The sequence below is a fragment of the Astatotilapia calliptera genome, chromosome 7 (assembly GCF_964374335.1).
Source record: "Astatotilapia calliptera chromosome 7, fAstCal68.1, whole genome shotgun sequence".
NCBI lineage: Eukaryota > Metazoa > Chordata > Actinopteri > Cichliformes > Cichlidae > Astatotilapia > Astatotilapia calliptera.
In genome coordinates this window covers 11,796,498-11,815,798 of record NC_137428.1, presented here as the reverse complement: position 1 = coordinate 11,815,798, position 19,301 = coordinate 11,796,498, and the positions used below count along the sequence as shown (strand labels likewise).

At 38.4% G+C, this 19,301-nt stretch overlaps 1 protein-coding gene across 7 annotated transcripts in view; it reads right to left on the bottom strand.

The window, feature by feature from the left end:
- LOC113025308 (zinc finger MIZ domain-containing protein 2-like) overlaps positions 1-4,956 on the bottom strand; it is a 33,037-nt gene extending 28,081 nt beyond the window's left edge. For 2 of the 7 annotated variants that reach the window (XM_080303452.1, XM_026172923.2), the window contains exon 1: positions 4,606-4,893. The gene's annotated coding sequence lies outside the window, so the exon portion shown is untranslated. Of the gene's footprint in view, positions 1-4,205; positions 4,512-4,605; positions 4,896-4,935 lie in introns of those variants that run through there. The other 5 variants (XM_026172920.2, XM_026172916.2, XM_026172917.2 and 2 more) reach the window with 5 other exon arrangements.
- Positions 4,957-19,301: the final 14,345 nt, after the last annotated feature.

The following is a 19,301-nucleotide window of genomic DNA, read 5'->3' as shown; positions in this document are numbered from 1 at the left end:
GTACATCTGTAAAAGACACCCTGTCATATGTGACAAAAAAAGCATCAAACCTCCATAAATTGAAATGTCACATTTCTGCAGCTCTACTGTGCAGACAAATGTGACGCTTGGACCATTTTAATCTACACACACAGCATGTCTTAATTACAGTGTTCAAAAAAGGTTACACCACATGAGAACATGCAAGAACAGATTAAACTTGTTCTTTGACTTGGTCAATATATTAACACCGCTGCTTTTTTATTTGTGCCTTTTCCTCCTTTAATGACAGATGCTTTTTTCCCAGCACATTCTTCCTCACTGCTCTGCCACTGCTCTCCTCCTGGGTTCTCCCACTCAAGATTTTCTTTATCTGACAGTTACCAACTGACATGCTAATTTTCCAACATCAGAGCCTTGAACATCCCCTCCCACTGTATCTTTTCTCTGGCTTTCTATTTGCACTTTGTAGATTTAGGTCAGACACTTCATATTTTGTATAAAAAGAAAGAAAGAGAGAGTTGAATCTTGGATCATGTAACCACCATACTTGAATTCTCATTCATCAAAAAGCACTTCCAGCACTTTACAACTTATTGTTGTCTCATTACAGCTGGATGGCAAAAACCACACAAAAATAAATATGAAACATCTATGATGTCTAACTTTATCACAGGTTTAATGTGAACACAACCAGCACAGACTACCTGTACAGAAATGACAAAATGATGTCTAGCAGCATTTCATTTCTCACCATATGTTCTTTGCTTCTCTGTTACTGTCAACACACTGCCAGCCAAAACACCAAAGCCACTCAATCAACTCACAACTGACCCTCTGCTCCTATACCTGCATTCCTGCTTTCCAGCTCCTGCTTTTAAGAACGTTTTAAGAAAATTTCAGATAGTTTTTTTTTTTAATTTTTAAGCATAAATGCCTAAAATTAATAAATTTAAGCTTGTCAAATGCAAATAATTGCTGCTTTTCTGAAAATGTGCAAGTTGGACTATTCAACAAAACACTATTAATCCATCACAAAAAATTAGAAACTGCAGCCCTATTTAACACTTCACTTCTCTCTCTCTCCCACACACACAACTGAAAAGAAAGTAAACCTCTGATGCAAATTCCAAAAAAAGCCACTTAACAATTTGACACACATTTGACTCCTAATTCACAGTATCTGAAAATCCAACTGTCTAGATCTTTTAGACAACTTGACCTCTGATCTTAACTTTGAGGTCAAGGTCTCTGGGACTTTGACCTTCAGATCAAGAACTGGAGACTTATGATACCTTTCAAAGCCAAAATTTTAAAAATGCAAAAAGCGCCACCCCTATACACTGATAAGAAAAAAATATATGTTCTGTTTTTGTTTTTTAAATCTCAGTGAGTGGTATCATAAAGCTTCTTGTCTGTCAATTAGTATGTGCAGCCATCCTTTACATTACAGCCATTCTGTGGCCGCAGTCCAATATTGTCAATGAAAACTGTGCTTATTTCAGTTTCGCTAGAAAACTTATGCTCTCCATGTTTGGTGGACATAGCTTCAGTGATTTAGCATTGTCACAGATAAGTTTCCTCTACCTTGGATAACATGTGTGATTCAAAGATGGAAAATGAAAAAGTTGTTCTTTAGCACATCAGCAAGAAAGGTTCTGACAAGAGGGAGATGGGATGGAAGCTCTGACTGTGTCTTGTTCTAACAAAACAGGTAAGTTGAGCAAGTGCAGACTCAGCCAGCACTTTTAGATTACCATCCATCCACTTTCGCTTATCCGTTTCAGGGTCGCGGGGGGCACTGGAGCCTACCCCAGCTGTCATAAGGCGAGAAGCGGGCTAGACCCTGGACAGGTCGCCAGTCTGTCGCAGGGCTAACACAGAGACAGGCAACCATTCGCACTCACATTCACTGCTCACAGTATCTGCCAATACAGAGCAGCAACCAAATACCAATGTTAAACTAATATGCTGCAATCCTCACTGTGGTGAAGAGTAGAAATGGGAATCGAGAACCGGTGGTTGTGGAAAACCAGTTTACAGTTCCTTGCCTATTGACCCCACTTATCAGTTCTTGCACTCTCACTACAATCAGCTGATTTTACTTTGTGTGTCAGTGGAGGAAAATAAAGAGACATATGGATATTTATTTTTATTGCACAAAAGGACGAGATAAATGGTAAAGTGGAAAATGGCATCCAGGACAAAAACAACCGCATTATGCTGCTAACACAACTTTGGTTCTTTGCAAGCATCTGTGAAGACAGCATGCTAACGCTAACAAAAAATAAAAGTGATTATATTTAGACTGTATGAGGTAAGCGCGCTTCTAGTAACTTCAGCTTCACATTTTCATTGCTGATCAAATAAAGCTGGTAAGATAAGATACCAGTTTTCGCTCTAGTTGCTAAGCTTTCCTCTTGAAATAACTTTCAGACACAAATAGTTGTGTTATCCTGTCAAATTAACACCATAAATTATAATGTTACAGACGGACACGACTGATGTTTGCTGGGTAGCTCCAAAATTAAAATTAGCTTTTTATTATTAGCCATAGCCACTACTCACTAGCTTAAGTTAACCTTCAGCTGCAACCCTCAGAATTATCAGAGTGTAGGCCCAGAACTTGGAGTACACTAGCTTTTGAGCCCCTGAAACTACATTTGTGGCGATCTAGTAACTACTAATAGTTAAGCAGCTAACATCAGTGTGTACACTGGCCAGGTTAACCTTTATGAAAATGTTTAATGTGACAATATTGTTTAGAAGGAAACTTTACTGACCTTTCCAAATTCCTCCTACTGTTGTTTATTGTTAACTACTTTAACTGCTAGTAAAGCGGGCTGTGTGTGTGTGTCTGCCTGTCTGCAGCAATCCTAGATGAAGTTGTGGGCCAACTTTAACAAGAAATAATGCCTCTTGTCTGTTTGTGTCTTTAGTATTAAAACAAATGCAGTTCCAAAACAAGCTAAAAGCTCATTATTCCCCTCATATATACCAACTGATGAAACAATTGATAAATTTAACTAACAAGCAACTTTGAAAACAAAAAGTTGTCACTTCCAAGGGGAAAAAAAGGTCGAATCTTTGGTGTCAGCTTCCCAAATATCACCTACATCACATGTGACAACAACCTGAAAACATTTTGGACAGAAGTGTAGAGAAAAGCTCAAAGCTTTTTTTTCTTAAACCTTAAGCCTGTTGACTGGTATCAGAATAACAGAAAATAATATGGCATTTACCAGTGTGAGTGGTCTATAGTAATTTGAAAAAAAAATCTAAAAGAAAAATTTTTATTTCCACTGAACAATAAGGAAAACAAAAGCTGTTTTTAAACATTAATACTAGAGAAAAATTTCACAATCAGTGCACCCCTAATGAAAACAATAAGTTGCAGTCATAGTCCAGAGTACAAAGTGCAACTCAATCCTAAACAAACTTCACTCATGTTTTCTGTTTGTTTGGTTTTTTCTATCCTATATTATACTGTACTAGACTAGTTATTCCACTAGCCCCTTTTCCGTTAGCACACATACCTTAGGCATAAATACAATCCTAGACACAAGTAAAAAAAAAAAAGTGTTGAATTACATTCACTAAGTCACCAACTAGAATGTATGCCCAACTTCATCTTAAAAACTAAATAAATCAGGAAAAAGCAGCTAAAAGTCTTCACCATAAATATTCATTTGAGCCTTTTCTGAACGTATAACGGGGTTAACAAAGGTAAGAATCTGTCTTTTCATGTCAACGCTGACCCAAAATAACAGTCTGTCTTCATGCCAGAACAACATGTTATTGTACCCCTCACACAATCCAGGAAGTCATGGCCAAGGAAAAACAAAACAAAAAACAGGGCACTGGCTACCTCAGCTCAGAAATATAAATCGCAACGCAACAACAACGACCACCTATGCCTATAAATGTCCCGAAACACCCAGTTAACGAAATGGACTGCAAATTAATGGTGACATACATTTAGACATGATAAGGTGAATAAAAGGTGATAATCAGAGCCGTGTACAACATGCAAATCAACACTAGCACTCAACTCAAGAGTATCGCAGTACAAACAAAACATGCGGCTGTAATGTACGTGCAGCAGAACGGGAGGAAAAATCAGCAGCATAGATTGTGTGGAGGAGTTCAACCTCTGCGCGAGTGTGTAAGCGTCACTTTAAAAAAAAAAAACAAGATGAGAATAGCAGATGTTTTGTTTCACCGACCTGCCTGGACTGATGATCAAACTCGGGTTGTTTTGATTCCGAATGGCGATTTAAAAGCAAGGAAACGGTGGGGGGAAACAATGCAATAGTCCCGTATTGGTTAGCTGCAACGTGCTGTTGTGACCCTAGCAGCAAGTCCGTGTATCGCTGTCTTGTGAATGCCAGCAGAGAAGTGGAAACAGAGCTGTGGAGGGATGTGAACACGCCGCCGGTTGGCACCGTTAGCTAAATGGAGGATGCTTAGCTCGCGTTGATAAGTTTGTGTAACACTCTATTTTCCTACCCTAAACTAATTAAGTAATTAGTTTAACTAACTAAGTAATTATTCACGCGATAATAAAAGCGCCTTACTAATTTCCTGGAACCGGTATTCCTGATAATAAGTGCCCGCAGAACTCACCCCGTATCTGCTCCAGCTGCCAGACAACGAAGCCGCTTGATTGTAGGTAGTTACGTTAGCTAAACAACGTTAGCTTAGCTACTAGTGTCGCAGTCGTGTCATTAAGACAAAGCTGCTTGATGGCCGTATTATCGAGCAGAGGCTAGTTGGGCGATTTATAATGCATTTTTGCAATTATCATTGCACACACACACAAAGGTAAACTAATGTGTTTATATATTAACACAGCTATTCTCGTGTGTGTCAATACACACGATGACTCCAGCTGAGTCAATTACAATAGGTTTTTGCAGTGTGCTTTGGCAGGCAGAGAATGGCTGCTCTGTATACCTTGCTCATTGCTCAGTGACCCTCTAATATATTCATGAGATCACAGAGTCATTGTCTCCCACAGAGAAAGGCATTTTCACGTCCCTCCTCCTACAAGTCTGGCGGCTGAGTGACTGCAGACCAGAGCAGCAGGTCATTACACAAGAAAAGGAGCGATGTTGCCTGTGTGTGTTGTGGCGAGAGGGAGGGAGTTGGGGGGGGCATCATCGACCATGACGTCACCTGCTAATGATCATTTATGTTTGATTCATGCACCATGCAACATGTGTGCTTTTCACTCATTCCCATCATACATGCACCTGCAATGCACATGTTTGACAGTATTGGCTCCTAGGCAGCATGCACACACACACACACACACACACACTAAGAAAAGGTGCGTATATCACTTGATGCCTGGCAGTATTTTAGCAGCAGGGCCAGTGAGTGTTTTGGAGTCATTAGAGGTGTCTGCAGTGTCTTGCCAGAGGGCTAGTGCAGTGTGGAGAATAAAAAGTCCAGCTTGCCTGTATTTTTCCAGACCTCTGTTGCCCTGGAAACAGGTTCCCCAGATTTCCCATTTCTTCATTTTTCTCTACACTATCCATATTACCCCCCCCACCACCACCTCCACCTTTCATGCTGCAGCTGCCTTGCTGCTTCCTCCCCCCACAACCTGCCGCATAGTACAATCACATACAATTCCAGTGTACTGCAGTCACTTCACAATGTCAAAGAACACCTCCTTTTCCTACACACATTCCTTTGCCTACACAAACAAATCTGACAATGTATACGGCTGAAGGATTAAGCCCATTTTGAATGTGAGGCAGAAGAGCCATCCTTGCTGCAACAATCTGTGCTCGGGGAGGAATGAAAAAAGCTTGTTGATGGGGAGGATGAGGAGACAGAGGGTAAAGCAGTGCTATACTCTGCCTTTGGTAAAAACACGTACTTCTGCTTCTCTAAAACCATTCCTCTTATCAAATTAATTATCCTCATGGGAGCATTCTGTAGCGTTAACACAAATGGTTATCCATACTGTATACACCTATTTCATAACTGTAGGTATCATTTGGAACATTTATGCCTCTAAGTGCCAAATAGAGGAAGCATTCTGGATGTGTTGCCAGTGGTTGCAGTCACAGGAGAAATGCTCTATGTCCTCATATTCAGGCCTTTTTAAGTCATCCTTGTGTTTCTGTGCTGTTGTGTGTGCATTCCTTTGTAGTGACTTGTCATTGGCAGCAGGCAGAACATTCCAGGGAAATGGTTGACCCAGAATAACACACAGGCGCAGAATGGCTGAAGCAGCGAGGTCCTCCTCCCCTTTACTGGCCGAGCTTGCAGAAACTCCTATTTCCTAACAGACACATGATTTTTCTCACGTGGGCAAAACATATCCATGCATACTGTGTAGATACAGCTGGCAACAAAACACACATGATTGCTACAAGAACAAAAAAGTTACTACACAAAATTAAATTTTTTGCTATACATACAAGAGATTAAGTTCCACCCAGTGTCATCAAGATGATCCGTTCTGCCTCTAAATCAATAAAATGGATAAAGGTGGACCCAAAAAGTTTACTATACATTAGACTTTGCCGTCACTATCTGATTAATTATAGATACAAGTGAAGTTTGCAACACTTTGCAACATTGTCTATTGCATGGACCTTAAAAGGAACCAATTATGTTTTTACTTATTCTCTATCATAGAAAAATTATACAATATGATAATCAAATAATGAGTTCATTATATGAACATGTAATATCTGTGAGCCAAAGCTTGGGCTCAGACTGTTCTTAATGTTCAGTTTCAAGCAGTGAGATCTGTGTGACATCACGGAGAGAAGATATCGCCAATATGGTCATCTCAAGCACCCAGCTCTTGCAGTTAGCACAGAAGCCCCGCCCACCCAGCCTACCTGGTGTTCAAGAGGCTCACGCTGTTTATGAGGGCCAGCCAGTCAGAAGAAAGTTGCCTTAAAAAGGAAAAGAAGGGAGATAAAATGTCTTGCTTTAGACAGCAGAAGATGTATGAGGATTATTTTAACTGAATAAAAGTGTCCAAGAATAAAAAATGTGGTACTCATGATTAGCATAATCTTTATAGGTCTCCATTTACCGTTAATTTTGTACTTACTATGGAAGGGCGAGTGAGTAGACAGGCATTTATATAACGTTTTCTAGTCTTATGGACAACTCAAAGCGCATTAAAATACTACAGTCACATTTACCCATAAAATAATATTCTATTCTGTATATTCTACACAATTTAAACGCTTAATGTTTCCATTTAACATAACATACATGAATTTGGACTACAGGTGAAAGATTACCTGAAGGGAACCTACATACTTGTTGTAACCAAGAACTTTCCTGCTGTGAAGCGTCAGCACTAATCACCACCCTAAACTGGTACCCTAGACTGGTACACTTGCTGTTCCAACCGAGCATTCAAAATGCTTTTACTAAAAGCCACATTCTCTACGCATTTACACACACACAAATCATGCAGAGCTATTTTCCAACAATCACACACTTACTCACTCTCCAACTAATAGGCAACCAACTTTACTTTCAGAGCCACAGTCAATTAAACTATGGAAAATTACGGTTTTTGGCATTCATAAGCTGGAAGGAAATCTTTGGAAAATGGCACTTGGTTCCCTTGATCTATGACCTCAGTAATCACTTTCCTGTGGAGTTTATGGTCTCAGTCACTAGGTTAAAGTCTTATTAGATAACAGGTCAGTGATGATTGATGTAAAGTGCAGATGACTGCCTATCCCTGAGTGTGATTCTGCCAGAGGCCTCTTCCACCAGTAGGGGAGTTCTTCTCCACCATCTTAATAATGCTAATACTACTACTACTACTAATAATAATAATTTGCAGCTAAACATCAGAAAAACAAAACAGCTATGATGGACTCCAACTGCTTTTACCTTTTAAAGAGACATTGCATTTCCACTGACTATTCGCTTTTTGGAATGGGCAGCACAGTGAGTAGAAAATGAGCAGCTGTGTTCATAATAGACAATGTTGATTTCTTTGCTCTGCAAAAGCTCCCGTGCACTCATTCCTCAATGAGTCAATGAATCATTCAGCATATCATATGTAAAACAACTGTTTCAAATACACAGCACAGTTTTTTAAGCATTATTAAAGCAACCCAAACATAATTAAGATTTTTTGCAGCTCAGGTTAAGAACTCTGAGTATGGAGTATTTCCATATCATATTACCTTATTTTTGTATTCCATTATAATGCAGAAGAACTTAAATAACACATTGCATTTAAAATGACTTCTACAGCTGATGAATTATTTTCCTAATCCAGGCCTCTTCATTAATGATTTACACCATTTGTGTATGAATAGAGAGTCACTCAGATATTATGGGTGATCAGATAGTGCAATGTAGTATTTTTACACCTCTTTCATGGCTTCAAAGTTGCTTTGCATGAACTCCAATCATCATTTTGTCCTCTAACCCCTATACTTCATGTTTTTATGTGACTATCTGGCACCAAACTTCAGATGACTTCAAATCTTGGTAGAATCTGCTGATGTTGTCCACCAAAAGTTTCTTTCAGGTGCACTGATCTTAACATCTGGAGCAGCTGAACTCAAGTTGTACTATAACAGCCATAAATTTAAATACCTGGACAAGCTGCAGCATTCAGTGGGGGGAAAGCAAGTGCTGCATATTTCTATGTTTATATGTCTATTTGAGAATTTGCATTTTTTCCTTGCATCAGATCAGAAATCAGTTTTGCTGTGTTTATTCCATAGCTTTAGTTGATTAATCTAATTAATCACATTATTTTTTTGTTATTGTTGTTATATAACAGACAGAGACACTAAATCTCCAACACTCCTTCATCACCACATTGACAAAGCATTAAAAACGTTATTCTGTAAAAAACTTTCTTGAATCCCCTCTTTTTTTTTTGAGAATCTATACTGCATATAAAGCTGGTTCAATTTCTCATCTAGGCATACATACAATAATTAGAGTCATGTGAAAGAACTTGCAAAAAACAACAACAACAGCAGCAGCAACAACAACAACAACAACAACAACAACAACAACAACAACAACAACAATATAGTAGTTTTTTTTTTGTTATTATTAGTAGCAGTGGTAGTAGTAGAAATAGTCGCTATTATTAATCACTCAAGGTGGTGATTTTGTGGAAATCTGAACTTAAACTGTCATAACAGTCTCACTACTGCCATCTTTTGTCTCAGAATTGAACTTCATCAAATGTGGTGCATTGTTTTATTGTTTTTCCCCATTCTGGAGGTCCCTGTGTGGGGACCAGGCCGAAGAAATCGGTTCAACAACACACACACACACACACATATATGTTGCACTGCTGCTCAACCCACAAATGCATTTTCTACACAAATGTGGCATCATTTCAAGGTAAACAAACAGGCTTTTCAACACTATAAGATTTGTTGCCAACAAAGATTTATACATGCAGAGGAGGAGATGAAGCAGACAAACCGATGACTTCATGATGTAAAGTCAGAAAGTCAACCTAACATCCTATCACATGGTCATATATAATATATGTTAATTGGACACTGTAATCTCCTAAACAAGTAACATATTTACATGCTTAATATCAGAATCAGAATCAGAATCAGAATACTTTATTGATCCCTGGGGGAATGCTGTTATGATCAAAAATCAATGTCTGTTGTTTTTATGTTTGGCTTCTTACATCAGAGTGTGTTTTCTCTTTCTCGTCCCTCCAAGGTGTGTAAGTGTGTGTTGCTTTTAGACTGCTGAGTGGCTAGTTCAAATGGATTCTTGCATCTGGAATGCATGATTGTATCCACCATATATATATTTCTATTTTTTCTATTTTTCAAAGAAACCTGTAAGTGACTTAAAGTCAAGTTCACTCATAAAACCTGTCCATCATAATAACGTTACAGGCTATGCAAGGCAATACATGCCAACCCTCCCGTTTTTTCTCGGACAATCCCGAATTTCAGTGTCCCTCTTATTAGTCTTTCTAGGCGAGAACGTAGCTGTGCAAACTTCAAATACCTGAACCGGGGAGAACAGCAAACTCCCGGCAGGCTTTGGCCCACATCAGTCTAAAATTGTATGTAACCATGAATAACGTGTTGCCATGTCCACCAGGAGAGACTGGACAGTATAGATGTAAAACAAATATGCCAGCAGTTTATCTCAGTTAATGAGAGGAGAAGGCATGTGTTTGGCTCCTTCACATAGTGGACATTGAGTTGTTGTGTGGGACACCAGTAGTCCATGTCTGTTGCTGTAACAGTAGTTCATGTTTAGAGTAAAACATCCCAGATCACTGACTTGATAGGGGCAATAGTGTGCCTAAAAGGTTGCATAATTTTGCTAAGAGATCTGTTACTTTGTGGTAATCTTAGATGAGTAGTTTTATGGACAAAAACCACCAGGTCATTCAGTGTTCCCTTAGTGCTAATGTATAAGAGATGTTAGTGTAGTATAACTGAAGTAATGTTGTTAAGTCCTTAAGGTCATATTCTTTTATTTTCATGACTGTTGTCATGAAATCAATATCCTTGGTATCCTTATTTTCCTATTATATTGTTTTATGTGCTTTAATAATGAAGGCTTGTAGAGCAAGGCCACTTTTGACTCACAAAGTGATCACCCAGACTAAAAAACAGGAAGTTTTAGTGCACAGGCATATTAATAGATAAAGACACAGAAAGGAGGAACTTTTCATATAAGCAATGTTTGAAACTGTGTGTGACGTCTGAAGTACAGAAATAATACCACATAAGACACATGTTGAGCTAAAAATTTTAGAGCTCTTGCAACTGGCGTTTGAGTTGTGCAGGGGTCTCTCTCTTCCAGAAGATGATTGAATAAAAAGAAATATAAATGTTTTAACACACTATGAGTCGGTTTTCTCTGTTCTATCATGGGGACAAAAGAATCGGGAAACTTAACATTATATAATTCACATATAAAACTATGAATTGTCATTTTAAATGGTTTAAAAGCATGTAGAATAGCATATGTAGGCAAGTATATTTCTCCATTTTTTTTTTGTTTTATCAAGAAGCAAAGACGAAAAGGAAAAAAAAGGAAACAGGGCAGTGTTCAGTGGTTGAATCATCCGTCCCCACCAATGCCAAAACCAAATCTACACCCTTGCTTGCAGTTGTCACATATGGAAATCAAATGTGTGATAAGCTGCAGGATTCAAACACAAGTGTAACTTATAAACACATGTTCATACTTTTATTCCACAATCAGAGAAAAAGAAAAAGAGAGAGAGTGCAGGACAGACAGACAGGTGACAGTCTCAGGAGTACACACTGCTACAAAACAGCACAAGAGAAGGAGGATTTAGTGTTTGTGTTATTACAAGTGCTAAACAAGAAGAGTTCCCAGATGGTACAGTGGACACATGTGTGACTCCTGTGATTAAAGCATCTTTCTTTCAGCTTAACGAGTGAACCGTCAGCTCGTTCAAACACACGTTAAAGTCAGTTTGGCTCGACACCACTGAACAGAGGCAGCAATATAACATAGCTAACATTAACAGTGCAGTGAATCCTGCTTGTGCAGTGATATTCAGGACTGCAAACCGAGCAGCATCACTGACTTTCAGCTTGTTGTGTTTGTGGATATATGACTGACTTTAATTATCCACAAAATCATCAGATTCTCTGTAAGATTAAGGTCAACTATCGAACGGCGTATAAAGTAAAGGCTTTAAAGCAAAGTAAATGCTGAAAGTACAAACATCGCTAATGTCACATAACTTTGCCGGCATGTGGCCAACAGTAATGTTTTAATGTTCTTCATTATTAAACATTTGCACATAAATAAGTGACATAATATTCAGAACTTACTTTTGAAAGTTTACTCTTTGGCCGCCCCGCTTCCACTTCTTTGAAGTGTCTCCCAGTCCCAGTGCACTTGTTAGCATGTTTTGGTTCGTGCAACTGGTCTGTCCGGTTATTCTCGTCCTCATAGTACGCACCGTACATAGTAGTGCGCGTACTTCAAGCGTGCAGTCTCTTAATTGGGACACAGCCAGAGCCTGTTTCTCTGAAATGGGAAAATCAAGAGATATCAACCAAAACACCTGGGAAAGAATTGTGGAGCTCCATAAGTGTGGCTCAGTTTTGAATACAATTTGGTGCCATTTACAATTAAGAAATACAGACAATTTCTCTCTTTACTCTTAAAGTTAACAAATACGTTTTTTATATTTATCAATCTAAAAAAATAAACATTTAGTCTGATTTGATGTTACAATTAAAAAAGTGTTTTTATTTGAAGAGTATGTAAATATCTGGTTTCAACTGTATATTTGATGATTGTCAGCACAAAAAGGGAGAGAAAGGAACAGAGAGTGAGAGAGAGGAGAATGAGGACAGAACAGAGATGGAACAAGAGCAGGTGAGACAGACCTCTTAGGCTACGTCCACACGTACCCGGGTATTTTTGAAAACGGAGATCTTTCGTTTTAAAAAATAATCCCGTCCACACATAAAGGCAGAAATGAAGGAAAACGCTGCTAGGAACATGCCAAAGCAGGAGATGGCGCTAGATTCCTAACCGTGTAGAAATGTTGGCCAATCAGAAAGTCTAGAAGCCTCGGTGGCAAAAAGTAAACAAAGCTGGGGCATAGAAGCAGAACCCAGTCGTATGTGTGGAGGGACAGTAACTGTGTGTGTATATGTAAGCATTTAAACACTGCAGAGGCTACAATTAACAGTAACAGTATTGTAGAAATTCATTTCACCGAAACAATAACGTGGCGCACACTGTGACGTCAAAAAAGGCGCACATCTTTGACGCTGCGTTTTCTGCGTTTTTCTCGTCCACACGTAAATGCAAAAACTGAGTTTTAGAAAATATCCACACTGGCCGGAGTTTTTAAAAATCTCCGTTTTCAGTGACCAAAAACGCCGTTTACCTGTGGACGAAAGGTGCAAACGCATAGAAAAATCGGCGTTTTCAAAAATACGGGTACGTGTGGACATAGCCTTAGTCAAATGATTGTTTACCAAAAGTATCACCGTATCATAGGTACTCATGTATCTCGTACCTAGTGTTTCTTTTTAGGTTTGTTATTTTTCAAATTCTATATTTATTAAGTTATGCAGGCTTGTTTGCACAACAAGGCTAAATAATTATATAAACTTTTCTCAATCTAAATAGTGGACTTTGGTAGAATTAAAAAATAAGTGTAGTGATGATGATTTTTAGTTCTATTATCATCTAGTTCTGATTCTTGTTCTGTCTTGGTTAAGTCCTCAGTAGTCCTGATTTTGAACTGTTGTAGTCCTATTTTAATTCCGGATCAGTCCTGGGTCTGGTTGAATTGGGGTTTAGTCCCTGTGTCTTGATACAGCCCTGATTTTGTTCTGCCTTGCTGCTTAATTAAAAAACTAGTTTATGGTGTCCTGCATATGTGATATATTTTTTTCCTATATGAAGTCATTCTTTTTTGAACAAAACTCAAAACACAGCCTATTAATCTTTCAGTCATTTCTACCCCCCCCCCCCAAAAAAAAAAAAAAAAAATCCCACATGCATACTACCCTTTAGGGCTAAGCCCTGGGTGTTTCAAATGTCTGGCTCCGCCTCTGTACTGAACACAAACTACATTTTTTGGACTGGCACAAATAATTTGTGTGCCTTCTTATTTGATGCAGCACACCTGATTGTTCTGTAAATAGATTTTGGTTATATAAAAAACGCCTGAGGCCTTGGCTGCATTTTTAGGTAAATAGTACCATATAACTTTGTTGTTTGCAAAACTTGTGCATAATTTTTTAGAAATGTACAATTTGTATTTGCATTTCAAGTTATGAAAATCATTTGTTAAACATGTTTGTGGGTTTTACAGTAAAAAATACAACTTTTTTGTACTCTGATTTTGAATTTTTTGTCTGAATTTAGATCAACTGTGCTAATATAGTATACCAAAATGAAAAAATAACTCAAATTTCAGATATTTGAGGTTGTGCTGAAAATAATGATACCAAACAAGGCAAGAAAAACATATTTTAAAGGTGAAATATAGAGGTAAAATCAAAAGTAGTCAAAAGCGGCCAATTATACCCTGGACCCCAGAGGGTTAATAATAAATAAATTAAATACAATTAAAAACGTCTTGTTCTATGACTACAATTATTTTTAGTTTAATGTTGAGTAACACATAATTAATCAGAGAATTAAAGAAATATGAACACTTAATAGTAACACTGACCATAAATCATGAATGAGGTTTAATGGAATATTAACACAGATGTACAAAAGCCCATTTACAGCAACAATGTCTCCTGTCTTCCAGTGGTACATTTTGTTATCTACTGTAAGTTTATCATGTTAAATCCCAACTTATCAGTCAAAAGTTTTTTCCAAAGATATCAGCACAGACCAAAACTACTTTGCTGATTAAGAAAATAATACATTGGACTCATTACTGTGTGGATCATCCCATTTTCTCTTTTCACACGGATTAAACCAAGTTGGCACTTTTCCATAAACAATGTGAACATTTGGGTGTGCCACTGCCTTCAACTTTTTATCAGCTTCATTTATGAAAGAATTTTCATGTCTAAACATAATTTTTTTTCCTGATATAAAATTTTAAAAATCCCTTACTTCCACCCATTTTAAGACGTTGTGACAACAAATTCAACAGATGCCAAATGAAATTATTATTTTTAAATTACAATTTCTTTTACGTTTGTTATTGTATTTCCTGTCGTTCAAAGGGCTAAGCAACATTGAACGACTTCAGAAGCTGTCTTTTTTTTTATGTTTGTCTTCAGAGTTTAGGAGCTGTGTCTCCATTTCACTAAGGCCTACAATTCTTCAAATAAACTACATTAATTAAATGTACCATTACAATGGAAGACTGCTGAGAACTGACTAAACATTTAACACACTGAGCATAAGGCAACCCATTTCCAAGTTTTTTTAGTTGAGACCTAAACTGTCGTGCTGATTAAGGAAACAAGACATTTTTTTGCCACATTATCATGTCATGATCATCCTATTTTCTTTTTCTGCTGTGAATAAACCACCCAGATCTTTAAAGCCTTCTGCACTTTCACATATAATATTTCTCCAATTCTTTTTGGAACTAATTTCATCTTCATCTTCAAAACAACTAACCACACAGCTGGAGCTTCAGAGCCCAAACTAACCAAATGTAACTTTTCTTCAATCAGCGCAACAATTTTGAGCTCTTAGTTTGTTTTGTCTGCTCACAGTTTGCTGTCTGCTTCTTCTACTTGGTCCACGATTATCTCTGCACCATCTTTCTCCTGTTGTATTTCTTCTCATGCTGCACCTTCATGTGTCCTGTGCTGAGATGTATTTTTTCTCATTGAAATCATCTGGGTAACAAATTAAGCCTTCATACTTATCATGCTGCAGGAGTGGGCTCATTAATGTGTTAGCTATTATCTCCATCTCATCCAAAGCTTACATAACACGGGCATTTTCTTCATTTTTTCTTGTTCATTTTAATTGACTTTCTTTACATGCACAAATCAAAAATGTTGTCAGGTCAATCAAATCTGGCTTGTTTAGAGCAATATTTGTCACCATGCTTAGTTACTCAACTGAGACTATATATGGACGTCTGCAACCTCGGTTTCTATCGCTCATTCTTACAGGTCATTTGGGATTATTTGAATTTTATTTACTTCACATATTACAGACATTGACTTTGTTTTTTAAATACATTCATTTTTTCAGTGAGGTGTCCATTTCTGTCTTTCCCCTTCAGCCAGGGGTGTGACATGAATGGTGGATGATGCATGTGATGACAGTCACACATAATTAAGGGTAAACGCTGAACTTAATCACCTGAAATCATCATAAAACTTAGACTGAGAGGCAACAAAGACATTTATTATTTGTATAGTAGTTTAAAAATATGTACAGCACCCTCATTTAATGTAATTAAAGGATGAAAGAGAGAGGGATTAGTTAATCCATAATGTTAACAGGACAGATCAACAATTGAATGACTCTATAAAATATATTGAGTCTTTGTATGCTCTAATGGAGCTCTGAGGTGTGCTGGATTTGATCACTGTCAATAGACACAATTAATCTGACTGACAGAGAGAAGGCCAAGACCTCAGGAGGACAGTTCATCATCAATCTTATTCAGCTTGTTTTAGAACTGAAGATGAAGATGAGAGGTGAGATGTCTGCATGCCCTCTGCTGGGAGTGAGTGAAAACACTTTTACTGACGGCTGGATCTAAATACTGAGTTTGGTGCCAAACGCACCATTAAACAGGGAACATGTCTATAGAAGAAGAAGATCTTGTCTTGTCTTGTTACAAACTTAAATTGTAAATTTCGAGTGTTGGAGCGGGAGTCAGGAGCACGTTCATGGAAACCACTTCTTTCCTTCTGTTTCACGATTGTTCACATTTCTCACTGTAAATAAACACACCGACTCTGATGGTCAAATCCTGCATTTGGTACCGGTTCTTGCCACGCATCTTGACATAAATAATCAACACTTTGATTTAGAAACTGCATTTTGTGTTCACTTGTGTTATCATTGTCTTATATTTAAATTTGTTTAATGATCTGAACCAGTTTTTCACATCACTGTACGTACGTAGAAATTCTGCTCAAACTCTATGAACAGAATCATTCTAACAATGTGAAACAAGCTGTCACTGCATCTGTACTAATGCTCAGTTTGTAAGAACAGACATGCTACAAAACAACCCCAAGACATGCGGGGTTCTTCAGAGGATAAAGTGCTGGTGCCGTGTTCCACCGCCAGACTTGCACACAATGTTGCAGAGATGTGCCAGCCAGGAAAGCACAGGAGCCTTAAAGCCATTTCCAGAACTTTTCTTTTAAGTTAATTGTAATCAATCAATCATTTTATTACATGGTGTTTTGGAAATGTAATTAATGATCAAATGATAACTACAACAGCAATAATGATAATAATAATAATGTTACTAAGAGTTTTTAAAACAACCAGACCTTCATCCTTTGTTCTAAATCTGTGTGTAGAACACAAACATATTCATGTAATGAAATACAGATGAATCACTGACTTGTGACACTATTGTTTCAGTTTCTTTAGTCATATCTCCTCCTGTTTTCCTGCTTTAGCGATGCAGGCGTCTCTCTTACACCATCATCACTTTCTCCACTTCACCTTGAGGTAAACTTGCTTATTTGCAAAGAGAAGTAGAAGCATGACAGTATGTGCATGATCCAGAGTCATTAACAAACACACAGTGGTAAGAACAAAGTTTGCACAGGTTTTCTGTAATTTTGTGTGTGCACGTGTTTTTTGTTTGCACAGAATAACAACGTTTCCATACACATACTGAATGAGGACCAATGTTTTTGAATGAAAACTGGATCTACTTAGTTCTGCCTGTATTTTCTTCACATGTCTACACTGATATGAATGCACAATTTTAAGAGTTTAAGCAGCCATAGAGGGAACGGTGCCACTCCACCTTGGAAGATGAGGGCCGATTTAAACTTTTTATATTTTGTGTTTAATATAACTGACAATGACTAGGAAACCTAAAAAAGATGATACAACACATTAACACACAGAGTACATAATAACACAAATAATCGTACTGGCGATGATTGCTCGTATTGGGTGAATTAAAATCCACCAAGAATGCATTTAAGGTTTTGTTTCTTTCATTACACTTTCAGTTGACATGTGCTTTTCAAACGTTACATTTAAACTGTGTAATATAGTGGTCGTTCCATCCACTCACCTTTTATCTTTAATAGTTTTTTAGATGTTGGTGAAAAAAGTGTTCATGACAGTGTAGATTTCTGGTATTTTGTATAAATTTAAACATGTAACAATTCAATTATTTCTAATAATAAAAAAGTGTGAAATTGACGTTGGACTTGTGTTTGGAAATGAACCACCCCATGTTGTGCAGCTTTGTGGATTTTATACTTACTGGATACATACTTATTTATTATATAATTATTATATATAATTTTTGTGCACAACATCTGAAATCAGTCTGTCAATTCAGGCATTAGTGCTCAACCATCTCAGCTGTTGGTCAAATGCTTTTTCCATCAAACTCAGGTCATAAAACCCCAATATTTTACTTTATTAACTTCCTGTGATTCGTTGCTTTGTTGTGACTCTTGGGACATACTGAAGAATAACATTCGCACTTATTGTTTTACACGTTAACATGAAATACAGTCCTTACAAAGGAAAGCTTTCTTCTTGTTCTTAGTCAGTTCATCAAAGACCTCCCAAAACATCTGTATGGTGAGATGGTCTGCGCTTTATTCACCTTCATAATGTGTGTTCTAATCATAGTGAAAGAGACTGTTAGTGCTGGGTAGATAGCTTGTACTGGAAGGACTGTAAGGTGCTTGTTCAGGTTTGCAGCTACCACTCCCCGGAGTGTCGGCCAGAACACTGCTCAAGGCCCGGATGAATGTTCAGAAGGGAGACAATGAAGACACCGAGGATAGTGCAGACTCTTGTATTGACTTCACACAGTTGAAGGTAACAGGGATTGTCAGAGGAGCAGGTATTGCATACAGGTTTAGGTACGTGGGCATGGGTGTGTGTATGTGTGTGTGTGTGTGTGGTCTGTTGCTCATTAATGCACACTTCTCACGGAATAACCAATTCTCTGCCGGTAATCTGGAGCAGAAAAGCTCAGGTGCTTTGCCCATGTTTCTCCCTGGACATAGTCTCTCATACAAAGCGGTGGGGTGACCTCTACTGGCCACTCTAAAAACTACAGGTGAACTAACAACTGAACAGAATAAAACCATAACTACGGGGCCTTTTGTACAGCCGCCCCCAAATGTATGAAGTACATTTGCTCACAACAAAAGGCAATTTTACAAACAAAGTCACGGTGATTGTCCTTTGTCTTCGTCCGGGAGGGCAGGCAGCACCACCAGCCTCGCCACAGGTCGGGTGAAGGTCCGGTCCTTCACCTTGATGTCAGCAGACCTGATGTGCCCGTCGGGACTGGGGTGGACTTTGGAGATGCAGCCCACGAGCCAGGAAGCACGAGGCAGCTGAGGATCTACGATCATCACCACTGAACCTTCTGTGACATCTGCGGGGGATGACCGCCATTTCTGCCGAAGCTGCAGGCTTGGAAGGTACAGCCGGATGAATCGAGACCAGAAGTGGTCAGCCAGCACCTGGGAGTGCTTCCACCTCCAGCGACTCAGGAGCTCTTCTCTGGGGTAAGCCACTTGAGGAAGTGCTCTGTCAGGCCGCCCCATCAGAAAGCAGTTGGGGGTCACTGGATCAGGATCACTGATGTCAGACGGGACATAACCTAGTGGTTTGGAGTTCAAGATGCCCTCCACCTCCAC